The sequence below is a fragment of the Panthera pardus genome, unplaced genomic scaffold, assembly GCF_024362965.1.
Source record: "Panthera pardus isolate Hobbes unplaced genomic scaffold, ASM2436296v1 HiC_scaffold_13, whole genome shotgun sequence".
NCBI classification, from domain to species: Eukaryota; Metazoa; Chordata; class Mammalia; order Carnivora; family Felidae; genus Panthera; species Panthera pardus.
This window is the reverse complement of record NW_026526688.1, coordinates 84,987,585-84,994,083: the sequence shown is the minus strand read 5'-3', so window position 1 is coordinate 84,994,083 and position 6,499 is coordinate 84,987,585. Positions and strand designations below refer to the sequence as shown.

At 42.0% G+C, this 6,499-nt stretch overlaps 1 pseudogene; it reads right to left on the bottom strand.

Moving 5' to 3' along the window:
- Positions 1-4,626: 4,626 nt before the first annotated feature.
- LOC109247071 (lanosterol 14-alpha demethylase-like) lies at positions 4,627-6,235 on the bottom strand (annotated as a pseudogene).
- Positions 6,236-6,499: the final 264 nt, after the last annotated feature.

The following is a 6,499-nucleotide window of genomic DNA, read 5'->3' as shown; positions in this document are numbered from 1 at the left end:
ACCAAGCCCAGGATTTAATAGTCTGTCTGGATAAAATTCAAAGACAGTCGCCAATCAAGGCAGGTCCGTTATGCCAAGGTCAAGGCACTTTTTGGGAAAAGCCAGGACCCCGACAAGTGAGGTGGAGGCACCTGAATGGATGCTGCTAAAGATGTTTACTCCGCTGCCTACTGAACTTTCTGAGCCTACAGTCATGCCCCACCCTTCTCTGGTAAGGGCAGACATTCCCACTCCACCCCCAAGCTGGCTGGCAAAGCCGAGCTCTCCCTCGATAACAGGTGCCCCCTTCAGGACTTGTCCTATCTCCAGGTTACTAGGCCTTGAATTAGGGCTAAGCAACACTCAGCTGGAGAGGTACTGGGCTTGCAGAGAAAAATAAACCCTACCCCAAAGGAGCTGTAAGAATTGGCCAGCTGGAAGAGTACGTGAGGCAGGCATCAGGATGAAGGTCAAGTCAGAACGTAAATTAGGGGAGAGTTAAATAGCACCCACATTAGGTCCTTGGATTGCAGGATAAGAGCTGTCTTAATAGGACTTAACATCCTGGTTGGGATCCTGGAAGATGGTGTGAACTCACTACCAGGATGGCTTCTAGAAGCGTGTAGTGGTGTGCTGAAGACACACTGATGGCAGCAGCTCAGAGGCAACACTCTGCAAGGATTTGATATCCTTTAAGTCGCTGATACTCATTAAATCAAAGATTTCCTTTTTTTTTTTTTTTTAATACATTTATTTATTTTTGAGAGAGAGACAGAACATGAGCGGGAAAGGGGTAGAGAGAGGGGGAGTCACAGAATCCGAAGCAGGCTCCAGCTCTGAGCTGTCAACACAAAACCTGACATGGGGCTCGAACCCACGAACCATGAAATCATGACCTGAGTGGAAGTTGGACGCTTAACTGACTGAGCCTTCCAGGCACCCCTAAATCAAAGGTATTCATTGTGTTCCCCATAGATAATCCATTTGTGGTGGGTTGGGTAGCGTACCATTTCTGGCTTTTTATGTCCAGAGACCAATAGAGAAGAGATCAGTCTGGGCAGAGATAAGTGACTCTCTTCATCAGGAGGCGGGTAGGGCTGTTTTTACAGATGGTGACAGGAATATGAGTGGAATCCAGATAATTCACTTGCATTTTCTACGTGCTCCTTTGCCCGCCTGTGACCATAAAGGGACATGGTAAACCACCCCAGCCTATGAAGGGCATGGTGACCATCTCTGGGGGATGGGGGTCTGTGCTGGGCCACCAGCTAAGCCACTAAAACCAGCAGAGGTAGAGGTATTTAGGCAGCCCTAGGGTCTGCTTCAGCTGCACAGCTGCCTTGGCTGCATCAAGCTCTCTCCAGGGCAAAGCATGCATCTGATGACCGAGTCACTGGTTGGCTATTTTGGCTCAGTGTGGCCCAACTATGACAAATAGCTATTAAGCTGATACCTCTGTATAGAATCTAGTAGCTGACACTTAATGCGGGGCAAATATATTTTTCTCCTTTTCATTTTGGTCATGGTTTGGCAAACTCTTGGCTGGGATATTGTAATGATGTGTGTGAGGGCAACCTTTATGAGTCACCGACAAGCTTCTGCTCATGTAGAATGTTTTACTCCATTTCGGAACGTGAATAGACCATATAGCATGCATACGTGTACTTTTCAGGATGGTCCTGATTACTTATTTTCCTAATGGGAGCAATTCAAAGGATGAAACTTAATATATTAAATCCTTAATCATATTTTGTGGAATCAGACATAGTACAATGATAAATTAGACATACTGAAGCATTTTTAATAAGGAATCAGACTTAAAATCATGTATATAAGGGCCAGAGTGTTTCTGATAGAGAATCTTTGTGGGAAGGCAAAACAATATGCTAACTGCAGTATGCTAATATTCCTGTACTACATTGAGAAACCTAGCTACAAGTCTATCCAGACTCAATTCTTTGACCTCTGCTCAAGGCATCTGTGGGGCTCCATCTGGGTCCCCTTCACTGTGCTGTGACTTGTGTAAAATCTCTTAAGGAACTAAGGGGCAACTGTTTGTTTCTCTCTTAGAGATCACCATCCCCTTCATTACTTGATGTCCCATGTCTTGAAAACTTATTTCATGTATTTCGTCTTCCCTGTCCCCTTGTTTTTCAGGTGAGAGAGTAAATCTGGTTTCTGCTACTCCATCCAGGCTGAAGTGCAGTTAACTACTTCTGTAGGGCTGACCCTCCTTTGACCTATTATTTTCCATCCATGCTCATAAGGATTCTCTTAGTATTTTTAATCTACCAAAGGAAAAAGGGATGACAAAAATCTAGTTACAGTTGTATCCCTAACTCTGTTAACTTAGTTATATTAGTAATCTTGCCTTAAAAAATATATATGTATATTGTCAGTGGTCTTCCATCTGTAAAATAAGAATAATTCTTACTACCAAATTTACATTTAGTTGATATAAGTAATTTTTTTTTTTTTTTAATTTTTTTAATGTTTATTTATTTTTGAGACAGAGAGAGACAGAGCATGAGCAGGGGAGGGGCAGAGAGAGGGAGACACCAAATCTGAAGCAGGCTCCAGGCTCTGAGCTGTCAGCACAGAGCCGGACGTGGGGCTCTAACTCACGAACTGTGAGATCATGACCTGAGCCGAAGTCGGACGCTTAACCGACTGAGCCACCCAGGCGCCCCACAGAATGGATTCATTTCAAACACTTAGTGATATATATGTGCTTTCTTCTTTTTTCTTTTGCTATATGCTCTGACATATATCCAGAAGTTCCTTTCTGTTGTATGGATAAGAATTAGATATGAAACGAAGTCCGTTTAAGAGCTCATAGGTAAGGTACTTGATATAGGTACAATCATGGTCTTTATTTGCATTTATAATTTACTTCCCACATACTTTTTGAAAAGATTTGAGCATATTGTAGCACACCACATTTGACACCTCTTCCGTGGGCCTCTGGTCTGCGCTTGACTCCGGAGACTCCCTTCTGCTAATCCTCTGGCGGTTTTCTGGGTTCTTTAGGCAGGTGTAGGTGGAATCTTTACCTTCTTTTCCCCTTCTATGGTGTCAGCCAAGAACACTCCAACTCTGCATCCTCAAACTCTTGGGCACACGCTCTTCCAAGAGCGATATAAATAATTTTTAAAAATTATATTTACTGCAGGTATAATGTAAGTACATGTTTTTACTTGTCAGGAGAAATTGTGGCCACCAGTGATCCTTGATTTTTTTTTTTTTTTTTTTCCCTCAGACAACAGAGATTTTGCCTTCACAAATAGTTTATGGTCCTCCAGCATCTTTCCCTTATACCCAAGGGAAAATATTTTGGCTTCATCTGGTAAAAACAGATTATGTGGTTAAATTACAGATACATAGTCAGATACCCAGTTATAATTTGAGTTGATTCTTGAACACAGGCTTCACACAATGTGACCAATGATACTACTCCCAAGGACCCTGCTTCATATTACTCTTAAAGCTGGAGTTCCCGATCTCTGATTCTGTATTTAAAAAAAAAAGAAAAGAAAAAAAAAAGGTTGTTAACCTAAATTAAGTTTTGACCGACAACTGAAACCAGAAACATCCCTAATTAGATTCTGGAGAGGAAGCAGGAAACCACCTAGAGCCAAAGAGAACAAAAATTACCCCTTAAGGACTTTATCTTGGGCTTTCACACACATGTGACCATGTGGAACCACATATAAATTTATGAGGTAGATAAATATGTAATATTTAGTAATTAGATCAATTTACATGTGCAGTCTTTAGTGTTAATAATTATATATTTTTTTAGGAAACATTATTAAGTCATTGTCAGAGCTCTCTCGATTTCTTGGAAACCATGCTTCCAGTTAAAATTTCAAAGGGCCTTTTTCTACAACATAGCTCCGTCATTGCCGAGTGTCTTCATACCAAAACAATTGATGGGATTTTCTTTTATCCAAGGCTTTAAATGTGAGTTTATTTCCTACCCATCCCTCCTTACACACACACAAACACTACCCAGTAAATAAATAACCTAAGATTTCCAAGTATCTCAGTGGGCATTTACACTTGCAGATCTAGTCCAAGACTTCAATACCCTGAACTTACTTGCCAAGAGCTATGTATGTTGTTAAGAATCTACCAGTTACTAAGATCCCCTAAGTAATTTCTTACTAATGAGATTGATTTCCTTAAATAAAGCATATATAATAAATATCCATCATAAAACTATTATGAAATAATCTGAAATGCCATTAGATTTTGTGGAACCATTCAATTAAGAAAATATAAAAAGCATAAGTTAAGATAGCTGTATTTTATTTATTTTTTGTTTAAAAAAATTTTTTTAATGTTTATTCAAATATTAAAGTGGGGGAGGGGCATAGAGAGAGGGGGACAGAGGATCTGATGTAGGCTCTGTGCTGACAGCAGAGAGCCCAATGGGCTTGTACTCACGAACCATGAGGTCATGACCTGAGCCAAAGTCAAGACGCCTAATCTACTGAGCCGCCCAGGTGCCCAAAGCTAACTGTCACTTAAAATTACACTCAAAAAAAGGTAAATACACCAGGAGTTGTTTTGTAAACTTCATTCTCTTCAAATATTTATGCGGTTTACAGTGATGTGTCACATATCGGTTCCTTGCAGCCTTTTTCATTTTGATCTTCTTTTGTATCAGATAACTGGGTTTTCAGGCATGTGAATCGTGGTTGTGTAATCCGTAGTGGGAAAAATACCTGTCATTGAGATCAAGTTCACATAAATGAAGTATTAGTGGACCAAATTGTCTTGATATGAACATAAACAACATTCTCCTTTATGTGGCGATGATGCTCTGCTCCAGTGGCACGTAGGCAAACTTCTTTCCTGATGCTGGACTGCCCCAAAGGTAGCAATCAGGATTAAAGTCCAGATGTTCTACCCATAAGTGTTTAAGTCTTTGATTGGCAGTGGGAGGAGCACACACCTGATGTCCTGGAGGAGTGATACACCCTGCTGTAGCTGGAGGGTTTGGGCCATTCTCATCATGTTCATTATAGGAGGTCAAAGTCTTGATGGTTCTGTTACACAGTTATCAAGGAAATTTAGATCCTTCAGCTGGTCACAAATTAAAGGAGTCAGATCTTCGCAGACTGTTTTCTGTTCCAAGTTACACGGTTTCGTGTGGCCAAAAAGAAGCCTATCCAGGCGTAGTGATTGAGGATGTATGCTGCCCTGCCAAGAGCAGTCCAAGAAACATGGCTGCCGTTTCCTCATCTGTCAGAGGATGTCCATCCTTGTAAGTAGAATCTACTAAAGTTTGGAGAATTCTTTTGACTATCTGTGTTCTTGGATTGCTTTATAGAAAATCTTCTTGACCGCTTGATGAACTCTGTCCCTGTGTCTGAAACTAGGCAAAGGGAGCCAACCTGGCCGCAGCCAAGCTACGTGGCTAAAACTTCCATCCAAATCTGCATACAGTTGTGCCACTGTGTCATTGAGTTGACTTCTGATTTTCTTTCCATGTAAGCAATGGCTGGCTATTGAAATTATGAGCTCAGAAAGCGCTTCAAACAAGTTTTTCTCTCCACTTTCTCCTCAGCTTTGAAAGTATTCTAGGGCATTTCGGTGGCTCAGTTGATTGAGTGTCCGACTCTTGATTTTGGCTCAGGGCATGATCTCACAGTTCATGGGTTCAAGTCTCACATCTGGCTCTGTGCTGACATCCTGGAACCTGCTTGGGATTCTCTCCCGCATGCTCTTTCAGTTATAGAAATGTGCTTTCTAAAGCCGGCTATGTTAAGGCGAGTTTTTAACATTTTCTTCTCCAAAAAAGAGTTAGGATTAGGCACATCACATGCAACTCCCCTCCCCAACACAGGTTTGTCAGACATCTGTAGATACTCTTTGCATTCAGGGTTTCATTTTTACTATGAAAAACCAGTACAGCAGCGCCATTCCCCAGAAGGTAAGTAAATGTCTTGCCCACTGTGTTAAAACTAAATACAGGTCCATACTTCTCATGCATTTTCTAGGAATTCAGTTGGAATTCTCCCAAATGCTATGGCATGTCCAAGGAATGGAATTGTAGAGAAAACATATGGTGGACTTTTCGCCCTGGCAGGCCGGGAGCCAGGTGGCCTACTGCAAGGCAGGACAGGTAGACTAGGCCAAGGGTGAAGTGCAGGCAATTAGCGTGGATAGGAAGTTGTCACCAGTCAGTCACCCTCTCCGTAGCCTGCCGGAGCACCGACTCACCCGCCTGCAGTAAACCCAGCAACATTATCACGGCCCTGCGGCAGTCACTACAGTTTGCTGGAGAAGCTGGAGGCCAAGGTCGCTGCCACTCCTCCAAATCCACAGAGCTAGAGAAAACAGCAGTTGGGTGTCTGGAGGCGGCCTTGACCTCCAGTTCTGATTTTTTATTTAAAAAAAAACAACTTTTTTTTTAAGTTTATTTATTTTTGAGAGAGACAGAGACAGCATGAGTGGGAAAGGGGCAGAGAGAGAGGGAGACAATCCCAAGCAGGTTCCGCCTTGTCAGTGC